The sequence below is a fragment of the Helianthus annuus genome, chromosome 7 (genome assembly GCF_002127325.2).
Source record: "Helianthus annuus cultivar XRQ/B chromosome 7, HanXRQr2.0-SUNRISE, whole genome shotgun sequence".
Classification (NCBI taxonomy): domain Eukaryota; kingdom Viridiplantae; phylum Streptophyta; class Magnoliopsida; order Asterales; family Asteraceae; genus Helianthus; species Helianthus annuus.
Window position 1 is genome coordinate 105362311 of NC_035439.2, and position 15758 is coordinate 105378068.

The window sequence follows — 15758 nt, forward strand, 5'->3', positions numbered from 1 at the left end:
GCCAATATTTAAGTATGCTTGATATTAAAATAAACATTTATTATTTTACTTTTATAATTTAAAATACCCTATTATAAAATCTTATAATTAAACACACTTGATTTTAAAAATGATAATCATGAGTTCTACGATATTGGGTAAACCTATTTATAAAAAAAATATATCATTATTTTGTCAAAATTTACCCCGGGTTTGATATTTTAAACCTATCTATATTTATTTATTATTCTACTTTATGATAACATAAAAGGAAAAGGTATTTAGTAAATCAAAATATCACCTATCTTTAATCAAACATTTTGATTAAAATCATCTGAATACAATTATGTATTAAGACAAAGATATACTAACTTTATTGTCTTTTCATATATTCTTACAAATCACCCATCTCAGCACATTGATTTTCTCATATCATAATTCAATATTTGACAAAACATTTTCATGATTTCATTTTGAACCGATCAATCTTAAGTCTTCCTTAGGTACCAATCAAGGTAAGTTTTCTTCTGACAAAGAATTTTACTAATTCCAAAAAGTTCTTCACATTCATTCTAAAAAATCTATAGATCATATATCTTTTGGCTTAAACATAATCATCTTGGAAACTATATCATTTCATCGGAATGTCTCATCTTTTGAAATATCTAGATTCGCTTCCTTGAAACTCTCAATTAATTTCGAAAACGGTAAATTTATCATAACAATACCTTGCAGTATCCATATACATTTGTAGCCTGTGCTAATAATAAACCCTATTCATACGCCATTCGTTTGATTTGTCATATTCTTGATACAATTATATACTCAGATTACGATACACTAAATTCTATTGTCCAGTACCATTTAAGTAAACGATGTTGATTTTCGGATAATCATTAACAAATCATTTTCCATACTCCCATTCACAAATAGATATTTATCAATTCGGAATCTCCCTCAATTGATCAAAGTAAGTTCATTTCGAATAATGAATCCAATTGTTTCTATAAATCATTTTTTTTAAATTTTCATACCCCTCAAAATATCTTTTGATTCCATTCCACGATACATTATTTTTCTTAATTAAAAGAAGAAACCTAAAGAAAATATCATAGTCCAAATCTCGAGGACGAGATTTTTTATTAAGGTGGGGAGGATGTAACAACTCTCACTAAAATTAATATTTAGTATAATAATTATCCAATAAGGAAACCCTAATTAACACACCCAAGTATGTCAAGCAGGTAGGTAGGCATGTCAAGCAGGTAGGTAGGCATGTCAAGCAGGTAGGTAGGCATGTCAAGCAGGTAGGTAGGCATGTCAAGTAGGTAGGTAGGCATGTCAAGCAAGTAGGTAGGCATGTCAAGCAGGTAGGTAGGCATGTCAATTGAAATCCCACATCGATCAGAAGAAATTGTTGAGGTGCTTGCTTGCTTGCTATAAATAGGAACTTAGGATTTCATTCTTCGTTGCTCATTTCTTTCTTCTTTTCTCTATACGTTGGTGTTCTAACCAATAATCACCAAAGCGATGTTCTGTCCGATCGATTCAGGAACCATCTAACGAATGCCGAAGTGCTGTGCTTTGTGAATTTCGTTAAACGGAATCCAAAGTACTATACTTTGCGAGTTCATTAAATGGATACCAAAGTACTGTCTGAATAAGACTATACTTTGTGAAATTCGTTAAGGTTCGAATCTCGTGACTACCGTTAAGGTTTGATTTGGGTTTTACACAAATACGTATTCCATTCTGTAAAACTATATGTTTAACTACCGAAAATACTCCCCACTACACACACGCGAATCACTAATTAGTATAGCAGGGTGCTGCTACGATACAGGGTATTAACTCGATCGCTATTACGATTCATTTTCCGACCGATCAATATATCCAATGGATGTTTAAGTGCCACCCACATTAGGGTTATACTTTGTCGTTCGTCGTTAAATCGATGGATGTTTAAGTATCGCACTTTGTCGTTCGTTGTGAGAATTTGATCGTGTTGTATTAAGTTACCTACCTAGTTCGTGTGCACTAGGTTACAAGGCTAAATCAATAGGCTAAGCTCTGCCTGTATAAATCTGCAATATATCAAGGCTTATCTGTAGACTAAACTTTGGCCGTATGAATCTGCATGTTTATAATGTGAGTCATTCTCTTTTTATCAACTGTTTTACAATACTCCAAATTATTTTCAGAATTATAATTACAGTGATTAAGTTTATGTAATCACCAAATTACAGCCAGTATGTGGGGTATTATGCACATTACTCACTACGCCAAAATAGGGCTACGGCCACACAAAAAAAGAGTGACCATACGTCTTTTGTCACACTTTTTTTTTCAACTCAAGTGTGACCAAAGGTCCAGTCATCATAGGTATCATACGGCCACATTCACGTTTAGTGGCCGTAGCAACTTTAAAGTGTGGCTAAAGGGTACCACTATCTCTTGCTGGAAATCAGACATTATGTACAATAAGTGTGGCTAAAGGGTAACAACAGCCACATGAATTTATTGTAAATGTGGTTGTTTATATTATATAGTCACTTAAAAGTTTGTTTTAGCCACATCAATTAAAAAAAATGTGGCAAAAAGAGTTGTTGTAATTAAGCATTCTATTTATTAAGTAAGACTAAATGTTTGGAATGGCCACATGAACTTACTGTAAGTGTGACCGTTTTATTATTTAGTCACATCTGTTTACTATAGCTGTGGCTAAAAAATATTTCTAGACACTAAAAAACAACTTTGTAATTTTATATGTGACTATTGTCTAACATTTAGTCACACATAAAATTTTGTAATTTTAAGTGTGACTATTGTTTAACCTTTGGTCACACATTTTTTTTTTCACATGACATATGTTATTATTCCGTCACACAAAAGTAATAAAGTGATGATAGCGTGGCTAATGTTTATGTAAAGCTACATGAAGTTTTGTGGTTTTAAGTGTGGCAATGGCTAATATTTGGTCACTTATAATTTACTTTCTCATGACATTTGCTATCATTTCGTCACATAAAGTAAGGATAATGTGGCTAATGATTATGTAAAGCCACATAAAACTTTATGATTTTATGTGTGGCAATCATCTAACCTTTGGCCACACAAATTCATTTTGTGCATTACAGATGCTATCATTCTGTCACATAAAAAATCAAAATAAGGATGGTGTAGCTAAAAGTTATGTAAAGCCACATGAAATTTTTTTTCTCTCTAAGTGTGGCTATTGTGTAATCTTTAGTCACACATAATATTTTTACCCATGGCTTTTGCTAGTATTTCGTCACACCAAAATAAACACAATGGCGATGGTGTGACTAATGAACAAGTAAAGCCACATGAAATTTTGTAATTTTAAATGTGACAAGTGTCTAACCTTTGGTCACACATAATCTTTTTTACCCATGACAATTGCTAACATTTCGTCACGGCAAAATAAACAAAGTGACGATGATGTGACTACTAATTATGTAAAGCCACATGAAAATTTGTAATTTTACTATGTGACTATTGTTTAATCTTTGGTCACACATAATTTGTTTTTACATAACGTTTACTATGATTTTGTGACACAAAAAGATAAAATGACAATGGTGTGGCTAATGTTTATGTAAAGCCACAGGAACTTTTGTGCTTTTAAGTGTGGCTTATGGCTAACCTTTAGCCACACGTGTATATCCAAATAAAAAAAAAACAATAATAAACATGAGAAAACCTAAAACCAAATAATATTAAAATTAATAAACCAAAATCTGTGCACGATAATACCAAAAACTAAACTTCTAATCAAAAATTGTCTACAAATGTTGCAAAAGGAAATGATTGTAAACATAAAATAAGTACTAGTTTAAAGTGTTTTTCTTGTTCTTCTTGCTCCCTGTTTTTTGATGCCATCTAGCGTTGTAAAACATATCTTTTGCTTTTTAGCGACTTGAGTTGTAGAGTTTTGTGTTTGAATGCTTGATAGATTTGGTATCTGAAGCAAAAAACATGAAAACAAATATCAATAGCTAGAGTAATTAATCATATATTAATAAAGAACAAACCTTTTGGCTAGTTTTGACAAGGTATTTTGGCCAAGCAACAAAAGTATTTAGTGCATCCCCAACTGTTTTGACCTCACATGATTCTACCGGTAAAAATGCTGCTTCTTTTACAACTTTATCAATAGAAACTCTATAGCAATTATCTTGTAGTGGAACTCCATGAATGCTTTGTTTTCCCGTTGACAAATGAATTGTACCATAAGCCACACAGTTGATAATATTATATTTGACTTTTTGTAAAGTCAACAACCTAGAAATTGATACTAGCCACTGAATTTATGCAAACATATTGTGCAGATCAAGACACTGGTAAAACAATAACTAATATATATTATATATGCACACCGCAAGCGGGGAATATCGTAAAATAAACATGAAAATGGAAGTACCGGAGGGCTAATAAGTGTAAGTTTTCCAGGTATTCTGGCGAATAGCACAGATAACCAGCCATAAATCTCCATCACTAACATAGGAATGTTAAACCGAGGTGTTTTTGTGTTGGTGATAGCAGCTGCTATATCGAAAACTTGTCATAGATAGTTAAACGTCCAGCCATTGTCATCGCCGACAACATAAGTAGCTGCCTGAGCTACCTCGCATACCACTACTAGACAAATTTCGGCGACTGAAGGTTCTGTTCAGACTCAAAACAATTCAAACAGAACTGATCCGTAACAGTACGGGTCAAAACGGTACGCGTCGAAACGGTACACGTCGATCCCTTATCGCTGTTTTCGATCAAACAAACCTTGAACAAAAAATCAGCGAAACGGATCCGTCGAACAGATTCTGCGGAAAAGTGTCGATTCTGCAAGTGTAAATGCAGTGTAAATGACTCGATTCTGCGCAAAACGACAAATTTCGGCGACTGAAGGTTCTGTTCATTTCATAATTGATACCATTGATAATATTATATTTGATTTTTTGTAAAGTCAACAACCTAGAACACTGAACAGCATTTTAAAATCTGTGACCAATTTGATCCAAAGTGCTGAAAAGCATTTTCTATCCGACCTGAACCGACCCGAAACCTGTTCTGACCCGGACCCGTTTTGACCCGAACCCGCTCTGACCCGAACCCGTTCCGACCCGAACCAAAACAACCCATTTTTTAACTGACCCGTTTTGACCATGACCCGTTTTGACCCGAACCCGTTTTGACCCATGACCCAACCCGACCCGTTTGCCAGGTCTAATGTCATGCACAAGTAATGCCACCGGCCTAGAGATGTAAACGAGCCGAGCCGAACCCGAGCTCAACTGTGCTCGAGCTCGGCTCGTCATGTTTTTATGAAGCTCGAGCTCGAGCTCGGTTCAGTTCGAGCACACTTATTTGAGCTCGAGCTCGGCTCGGCTCGACTCGGCTCGGGCTATTTTGAGAACAACCTCAAACGAGCTAAAAGCTCGGCTCGAGCATGCTTCATTATCGCTTGAACGAGCCAAAGCTCGGCTCGAGCTCGACTCGCCAAAGTATTGGGCCACTTTATAAAACACATATTTAATGAAATTATTGGGGTCCTAGGACCCCGACCACATTATGTGGGTGCAGCCGCCCCTGCTGATAGGTAGCAAGTTTTACCTCCTGAAATCGCCATATAGGCATGGACGGGACTGTGTAAATGTTGGTAAGATATTAGTCACTATTGATAAAAAATGATGTAAATTAATAGATCTCAACAAAAACTCACAGTGTTAACTGCGAAAGGCCTGGTAGCAATGTAGTTTGACTGTGAGTGAACAAGAAATAATCCTCTAGCAAAAGATCCAACCTACAAATAAATATTTCAGGAATTTATTAAAAAATATCAAATTTATAAAGAAAAAAATATCAGAAAACCAGAACAGATGGGCTGAGAATACCAGGTTTCATGAGGCTGCAAAGGTCAACACAAACTCTGTCACTCATTCCAGTCATTTCGACACCAGTAATAATAGCTTTGGTCACTCATTCCAGTTGTTCGTTGCAGCTCCGGTTCTATACCAATCAGCAACGTCTTGCACCAGGCTGCAAAAACAATATATTAACTTTGGATCTGTAATCCATTTGAATAAAAAAGACGCGTTAGCTATAATAGTGCATACCTATATGCATTGCTAAGCCCCCAGCCCAAAGACCAACACACACGCAGAACAAAAGTTGCCAGTAAACAGATTTACGATTTTAAATATGAAAAAAATGCAACTTGCAACAAACGCTTGGGGGAATTTACAAAATTTAATCAATATGTTATCCTATAGGCAATGGCCATATACATCTTTCTTGTCTAACTATATTCAATCAACTTCCAATATGATTACAAACTAATGGTAGGTAGACGAGCAACAAGCTGCGCCACAAGCAGATATTCATATCATCAACTCTTTTCCATTAATCAAACAACATTAATGTTTACTAAACAAGATGAGAAGTGAAAATCTTCCAATTCTATAATATAATCTCATACAACTGTAATCACTGAATCACTAAACAAACCGAATCAACTTCAGTTTTAAAACCAATGTCAAATAACATCCATGGAAATTAATTCTGAAAACTAACAATTTATACGCTTTCATAAAGAGAACCCATTTTAACCACATGATAATTCAATGTGTTTGAATTCCCCCAATATGAAACCCTAGACGAGAGTTCACCTTTTCCGGTCGTAATATGAGGAGGGATCATAGGAAATTCCAATCCCCGTGGCCTGCAATTAGAACCAAGCCTCAAATCTGCTTCACTTGAACTCAAATCTGCAGATCTAAAACTCTCCTAATTGAACAATTCAGAAATTAACCTAGATCATCTCCGGTACGGAGGGAACAGAAAATTACACATGCACGTTTAAGAACTAACGCTAATCTCATAGATAAAAGGGATTCACAAAGTCGATCTTCTCAAATTGAAACCAAGAACAGGTATGGTAAGAGGTGGGAACCCTTACGAGATGATTAAAAGTTTAGATATATAAGTGTGGCTATTGTATATTATTTGGTCACACAATTTTTTTTGTTCGTGGCTTTTGCTATTATTCTGTAACACAAAACAAAATTAAAGTGTCAATGGTGAGGCTAATGGCTATGTACAGTCACATTAAAATTTCTTATCTAACCTTTTTGATCACATATATTTTATATGACATTTACTATTATTTCGTCACACAAAAATAAACAAAGTAACGATGGTGTGACGAATGTTTATATAAAGCCACATAAAATCTTGTAATTTTAAGTGTGACTATTGTCTAACCTTCGGTCACACAAAATAGTATATGTGGCCATATATATTACCTTTTAGCCACACCGTCACACAAATAATGTGGTTGTGTATCATATTTAGTCACACTTTTTATAGTGTGGCTACTAAATGTCTTAGTTTTTTCCCAAATATTTGCTTTTAGCCACATCATTAAAAAATACCATGGCCGTAGATCACATTTTGCCACACATTTCTAGCGTGGCTAATAAATGTCACATTTTTTTACTTAAAATGTGGCTAAAGGTTTCAAAAACATGTATTTTTGGCCACATAAAACAATTACCGTGTTCGTAGAACACATTTGGCCACACGTTTTTTAGTGTGACTAGTAAACGTCACAGTTTTTTCCTCAAAGTGTGGCTAAATGTTTGAGTTGTTATATAATGGCCACATGAATACATAAAATGTGTGGCGATAAATGTTAGAAATGACCATTAGCCACACATTTAATCAAAAGTGTGGCTGGACGGTTCGGCCATATGTGTGGCCATAGGTGGTTTTTGACGTAGTGACTACTGTTTTTATCACGTTAGGTGGGCGAACCTAAAATTAAGTGATATACGTCATTCGTTGGGGCAGCCAATGGTGATATGACCACAGTCACAGATCCGGTCGAGTGACAAATACTGTGGGTAGTTGGTAGATATCAGAAACATATGTAAAAACTCTTAATACTGTAAATTATAACAAACGAGTCGTTTTAGTAAACTGAATGACTCACTCAGTATTTCCCGCTGACAAAACCTTTTTAAAACGCGTTTCAGGTAATTACAGTAGATTGGAGTAAGGATTGGATCCGGCACTAAAAGACTTCAAGAAGTGGCTTATTTTATTAATTAAATCAAATTAAGAAATATTGTTTTTATTAAAAGCTACCTTTGTAACAATGGAATTTATTCCATCTATTTAAATAAAATCCGGTGTTTCTAAACTCTGATATTTTTCCTAACTCATGGTCCTGATAAAATTTCCGCTGCAATATTTTTCAAAATAACTCACCGGTACCACTGGACTGCTCGCGGCTCCCGATTCCGTCCAGGATGGGGTCGGGGGACGTGACATAAAGTGTCATATTTCCCAAATCTTTTTTAAAAAAGGATTTAAATATTTATTCATTTGATAATTTTAAGATTGTATGTGGGAGTGGACATCCTGTGAAATTATATAAAAACTTTGTATATTTCTAAAATCTCGATCCTGTGAAATTGTTATGTTTGTATATACAAATTTAAAGAAAAATATAAATATAAACATCCTAAAATTAAACGACATGTAATTTCCGTTCATTATATTATAATATTAATATTCATATTGTATTTTATAATTAGTTGAATTTTTAAAGTTGATTTGATTTGCATTGGAAACCTGAATTCATCATCACCATCCTCGAACTTACTTCAATCATCATCACCGTTTCTCCTTTTAGCCATATTTCTACAATCTTCTCCTCATTAGCTTATATCCATCTTAGGGTTTCAAACAAGCATTTGCTCAAATCAAAATCAAGTCATCAATCTTCCTTCGTCGCATCATATTCCACAACCGTAAGTATCTGCACCTTCAATCTCTTCAAACGTCTCTGTTGTTATGATCGTATTGGAATTTCAATAGCTATAAAATGTTTAATCACAAAGTAAATGAACCATATTTATCTTTAATTTTACTTCCACAAGTATAAATGTTGTATAATTCCATGTTTCTTTCTTTGAAGAGTTTGTGTAGTTTCTATGTTCAATAAGAGTTTGTGTACTTCCACAAGGAATTTCATTGGTGTTTTAGGCCGATTTTGATATCCATTATAGTTTATAAATATATTTAATATTATTTTTCACCATGAAGCCGAAAGTATTTTTTGATTTGTAGATGTGTTATTTGTTTAATATATGAATGATAATTCAAGAATCTGTAATTTTTTTGATTCTTAACCTTTCAGTTCAATCGGGTATGTTATTTAATGTAAGATCTAATATATCTATGTTATTAATTCAGATGAAATCATGAATTTATCATTTGTGAAGATTCTAGAAAACCCAAAATATTTAAAGCTGGTATGATTATTTATGTTTGACTGAATAATCTGATGTGTAATAGCCTAACTCATATAATATTTATTTAACTTCATTATATACTTAATAGTACTATCTTTGTATTCAGGAGTTACCTCTCACTTTTGTTTATAACCATTGGGGTCGACCATGGCCACGTATTGATCTCCAGATCCGTCATGAATGTGGTAAGTGTAGGATCGTTGTGTGACCCGAACGAGTCGTTCTGAAGAATTCTCACACAGAATCAGAGGCGGAATTCAGTGATTCGGTCTTCGTTTAGCTTGTAATACACTAGAGTTTAATTAAACAGTCTCTATTATTGATTTAGCAACGTTTACAACCACGAGACAACTTTGGCAGAGCTTCGCCGTCAGAAACACACATACACAGACTCTTACAAACGAAATTACAAGTACCCTATTTATAAGCATCTAATTCCGCTCCAAAGTTCACACGAAATTACTTCATGCGGAATTAGGATTCGCACGGATTTAGCTCCAAACGGAATTAACAATTCCAAGTGGAATTACATGTTAATTCCATGCGGCATTACACATGCACCTTTCAAACGGAATTAGCTATCTTAACCTTTTTCTTGAACTTCGTGCCCTTAACAATGCAAGACTTGAACAAAGACGTAGTCGACAGACATAGTGCACTAACAGACTCCCCCTTGGATGTTGACGAAGTCTTTGGTACAAGTCTTCAGCCTGTTGATTCAATAGTCTTGATCGGTCTTTTTCAACTTCAAGAACTCCTCATTTCCTCCATCATTAGACTCCCCCTATCAATCAGATGGGATCGCAGTCTGGAATTATTTTCCTGAAGCATAGGATTGAACACCTGAAATCGAATATCAGGAATCATCATCCTAGCTATTTTAACAATATCTGCACAAAAACTTCTCACAAACTCATAAGTTTTTCTCAATAGTTACATCAAAATCAAATTAATAATCTTGATTAACTAATCAAACTGTCTTTCTCAAAAATAAATTTTTCATTGAATCACATTCTCCAAACCTGTTCAACATGTTCAGCACTAGGAATTTTGAAAATCAGCTCTTCAACATCAGTTGTCGAAAATCTTTTTGTATTTTTCAAAATTTAAACTAAACACAATCTTTTTGGATTTTTGAATTTAAATATACAGACAATATTTTTGTGAGATTGTGTATGAGGATCATATCAGTTTTTGAGACACATCACTAGCACCGTTAAGCTTTAAACATTTTAAGTTCTAAACGATTCACATAGATTGACGATATATTTGTCCTCTTAAACTCAATCTAAAAACTTTCAAAATGCTTACCGATACGTTTAAGTATATTAATTTTGCACTAAATTCTTATGGACCCCACGATCTCAGCATATCCCCTCATCATGCAATACACTGACTCAAGTAATGCCTTTAAACTTTGATCAACTGTGATTTGTGCGAAAAACAAAGCAGAATGTTTAAACATTAACAATCAGGTCGATACTTCCGTATACGCAGAGAAAGTCCAATGTTTAAACAAAATAAGAAAAATAAAACAGGTTGAAGTTGTTTAAGCTTTAACCACCAGGTCGATACTTCTGTATACGCAGAGGTGATCCAAAGCTTAAACGAAACACCAAAGAAAATAAAGCAGAACGTTTAGGCAATAACATCCAGTTCGATACTCACGTATACGCAGAGGATGTCCAATGCTTAAACAAAATAAAGAAATAAAACAAGTTTAAATCTTTGCAAAATAAAATGCACAATCACAGTGTCATTTTCAGCAAAGTTGTGAAAGCTCACAAACTTAACCTGTTTTTATGCTTTTTGGCATTCAGCTATTACTGAGTAGGTACACAATCAAGAAGGACAAAACTAAGTACTATGCTTTCAATCGTGTTTCCCACTAGAACTAGGCTTTTTCATTTATGTTTGTATCGTTATCGCAAATCTACTAGTCTAGCTGAGCCTATCGTCACATCTTTAGTGAGATCGTTTATCACATTTTAACTTTCCAATTCTTTAGCGTGCTGTGATAGTCCACTGATTTACTATCATTTCCTCTTTTCACAACAAAACTCATTTTTGAATTTTTCAATGTTTTTGACATTTTCAAATTTTCTATATTTTTTAAAATTTTTCTCCCCCTAAAATCAAAATATGTTTCAATTTTGATTTTCTGGGAAAATTTGAAAACAAACTGTACAAACCTGACAACATGATTAGAGTTGCTTCAATTCTCCATCCACATGGCATAAACAATCAGAACTCCCCCTTAAAACAAACTATTTTCCCATTATGATTTCAAAACACTTAAGTTTGTTTTAATCAAAATGGTTTTTCCGGAAAAATTAGTTTGTTTACCAACCACTTGTAGGTTAGGGGTTCACTTCATCACCTTGTTCTCTTTTAACCATTTTGAAAAATTTAACATTATTAGGTCAAACACCACTATCACTTGTAGAAAATCAAGTACAACTTAATGTCCTTGATTAACCACTTGTAAGACGAAATATCACAGCTACCATCCTGTGAATTTCTCAAGAATGATGCCGAGACCTGCTTCACGCTTACCAACCTGGAAGCTCCGGCAAGTCAGGAATTCAACCAACAGATGATGACACCCAAGCCTGACTAGCCTTAGGTGTATTTAAAGTATTTCTACTCGGGGTTTGAGCATTTCTTTTTGCTTCATAAAATTCTTTCACCCCTTTTTCTTTACCATCAGCCATCTTACTAAAAATATGTTTAACGTTGCTATTAAACATTTTTTCAGCATCAACACCTTTTGATTTTAGGTTTGCAGCTCGTAATGGTGGAAAATTCTCATCATTCATTAACGGAACTGTCTCTTTCTTTTTTACCTCAACTTGCGGCTCCTCTGATTTTGTGGAATCAGATTTATTGCCAACACGTGACTCCTTTGTTTCCAACGAAACAAATTCATTGCCAGTTTTTATCTTCTCTTTTTCCTTCCCTTTTGTCCTCAGATTTGTATCTGAAGAATTCGTTTTACTTGACTCCGTTGTCAAGTGAAGCGATTTGAACCAACATGATTACCCGAGGACAAAATCCTTTCCAAATACTCCCTCGCTTTCTTCCTCTTTTTCCTTAGTCTGTCTTTCTGCCCTTGTGAAAGCTTTACTTTCTTTTCTTCCACTTTCTGTTCTTTGGGCTTGACACTGACTGATTTCTTTACCGTTCTCTGAGATTCAACCCTCGATCTTCCCATCGATCTCCTCGGGCAATCTCTGACAATGTGACCTTTGATATTGCATTCAAAACATCTTCTCGTTTCAAATCTCCAACTTTGGCAGTTAACAGCAATGTGTTCTTGAACACCATAGTAGTAACACACTCTGTTATCATACCATTCATCACTTTCACACCAAACACTCATATCATAACATTGTCTGGCTTTGTGGTAATCATCACTTGACGTGATGTCGTGGTCACAATCAAATTTAATCCCAACAACAACTATATAGATAGTGGCAAGTGGGTATCGAACACAGGGAGTTTGTGGAAAATGTGCTATTTGAATTATACTATGTTAACTAAAATTAAACTAAATGCAAATAAAAGTAAATTCCAGAGTTGGTTTGATGGGATTGGTTTCTAAAACTAAGAATACTAATTAATTTGCGAAATGTAAGTTGAGTTTGTAAACAATTTGGAGACGAATGACCATCCTAGGTTTCCAGTTTGCTTCAACAATTGTGATATCATCCACTAGAAAGAACTACATAGACATAGTTCGTGTGTAATTACTTATTGTGATAAAAGGGAACGAAGTACTCAGATTCCTAGAACGTGAGGTTGTTACCCGATGACCAATCAACCCTTACCCAATCCTAATTCTACCCATGATATCTCGATTGCCAACGGCATCAAGAACGTATGGTTTCAAACTAAAATATCATAAGAATTAACAACTTACAAATAAGCAATCACACACCATGATAAACAAGACATAGATAGAGTTCACCATTCTAGAAATATGGAATCAAAACACAATTGTTTCATACAAACCTTCACCCTAGGATGACCATAAAGAACTTAGCCACTCATGGTTGGACCAACATTGTAGCAAAAAGTAGAAGAGAATAATATTTACAAAGTTCACCAACAATAATTAACTAGAGATTAAGTGATAAGATAGTTCAAAGATGATGTTTTCAAGCTTCCAAGTCTCTAATTTCTGCTCCTCATTCGTGTCCCACTCAGGTGTAACCGAATACCCATGATGAGGGACCATAAAACATCTTCAAGACGGCATTTAATGTGGAAGTTACAAGAAAGTGTCAGTCGAAGCCGTAACCTACGGCTCCCAGCCGTAGGTTACGGCTGGCAGTGAAGTCATGCAAATCAGCTCAGGGCCGTAACCTACGGCCACCTGCCGTAGGTTACGGCGATCAACCTGCTTTACGGCCCAATGCTCCTGTCTTACGGCTGTCTTTTTGTCAATTGATAGGAGCCGTAACCTACGGCTGGGAGCCGTAGGTTACGGTGCTGAGTGGCTTTTTTCTCCTTGTTTCTTCATCAATTTTCCATTTCCTCACTTCTCGATTTCGCCAACTTCCGCCATCCTTCTAATCTTTCTAAATCCCTCATCTTAAGTACTTTAAGACCTGCATCATCAAACATAGAGTGGTTACCAAGTTCAAGCAATTAACCGAATAAAACATGGAATGTGCATATGTTTAGACCTTTTAAGGGTTGTCCTGCGGACCACCCGTCACATCCCCACACTTACCCATTGCTTGTCCCAAGCAACTCATTCAAAAACCATGTTCACACATACGCGATCAACATAAACCAAACAAAAACATGTTGTCCTTTTAGTAACCCGTTCTTAACACCCAAAACAATGCACCCCTCTCTAAATCTCTCTTCTCGGCTACAAGTAAGCACTAGCATTTGTAAACTAGACACACAAAAGGCAAACGGGCGGTTGCACAACTATAGGCTTGTACCTAAATCAGTCCTCCTCCTACGAGTGTCAAACATGAATGCAAATCAAAGGGGCTTTTAAGGTTGTAATAAGGCTAGGTGAATGGGTAGGACATGGAATATATATGAAGTAGCGAAGGACTTGCCCGGTCTTTTATTACATAATGAAATAAACAAACAAACAAACTTAAACTTATATACAGGACAACTCAACATTACTTTTTTTTTCATTGCTTTTTTTCATATTTTTTTTCTTTTTTTTCAAACATTCAACATAACATCGAACGTATCTACACACTACTAAAATAACTACTAACACTATAAGACCGGGCCAAGTCGGGTGAGTTTTTAGGAAACTAGCTAAGGGGTAACAAACGATAGGCTTTAGGTACAAAATTGGGCAACTAAATGTCCAAACCCCCGCCCCTCTCGCAACCATGCTCATATATATAATTAATGAGGTCCAACTCCCCAAATCCCACACTCGCACTCACCAAGACGAAGCTACCTAATTGCCCTTATCCTTTTCACATTCACGTCCAACTAAGGACTCAAACCGTATCGAGGCACAAGTTCTAATGCACCCCCGCCCGTTGCCACTCTCATTAAAGACAAGTCTTATTTATCTACATGTGTGGCTTCAACTCTCACCAAGAACAAAAGGGTATCAAGGGTTGCCGGTGCATCATTTAGAGTTAATCCAAGGTGTTCAAATTCTCACAATGTTTTGCTTGATTTAAAAAAAAAAATTTAAAACCTCAAAAATTTCCCCCATCCCCACACTTGGGATACATTGTCCCAATGTATGGTTTTGAGGGAAAGATCGCTTTCAACAAAAACACCAACATTTGCTTTACATCTCGAACCCCAAATTTCTTTTTTTTTTTATTTTATATTTTTTTTTATTTTATTTCTAAAAACACCACCAACTTTCACAACCCAACAAACACATCAACATCAAAACACCACCCTACCTCCCAACCATAAACAAAAACATACCACATAAACATATATACAAAAATGTACAAAGGAGCAAAATACAACCTGGCTAGTAGTACTTCGGCTGTCGAGGCCCGAAAATGGATGTCATCATATCCGTCCACTCACCAAAGCCAAATGCTCCACCGCTACTGCTGCTTCCTTGATCACTACTTGGATTCGCCTGTTGGTAACTCATAGCATGCGGATCCACCCACTGAGAATGGTGCAATGGTGGGGTGGGGTATGACACACTACCATCATTTGGTGGCAATGTGGTGTAGTCCACAACGGGCGGATCTCCTACAACTGGCTGCCCCGCATGCCATTGGTCATGCATGCGTCTCTAACGATCATCCAAGTAACGGTTGTTTGTTTCCTCTTCATGGGCATATCTATGAGCACGGTTCCATTGCTCATTTCTTTCATAACTTCTTTTGATAGCCCTTTCCACACTAGCACCCATGAACGTTTGTTGATCAAATAGTATCTGATTTGGTTCACTCCATTCACCGAAAGTGGGTG

At 35.6% G+C, this 15758-nt stretch overlaps 2 long non-coding RNA genes across 3 annotated transcripts; both read right to left on the minus strand.

Moving 5' to 3' along the window:
* Positions 1-3875: 3875 nt before the first annotated feature.
* On the minus strand, positions 3876-4297 carry LOC118480375. The gene is made up of 2 exons (XR_004862308.1): positions 4035-4297; positions 3876-3964 (listed from the first exon to the last, which is right to left on the minus strand). It is a non-coding gene; the product is annotated as an uncharacterized LOC118480375 (long non-coding RNA).
* A 47-nt stretch (positions 4298-4344) lies between these two features.
* Positions 4345-7010, minus strand: LOC110908841. 2 transcript variants are annotated; one of them, XR_004862310.1, is made up of 4 exons: positions 6669-7010; positions 5895-6039; positions 5723-5803; positions 4345-5645 (listed from the first exon to the last, which is right to left on the minus strand). It is a non-coding gene; the product is annotated as an uncharacterized LOC110908841 (long non-coding RNA). The 2 variants fall into 2 exon arrangements; XR_004862309.1 differs by having other exon boundaries at positions 4345-5803.
* Between the last annotated feature and the right edge of the window lie 8748 nt (positions 7011-15758).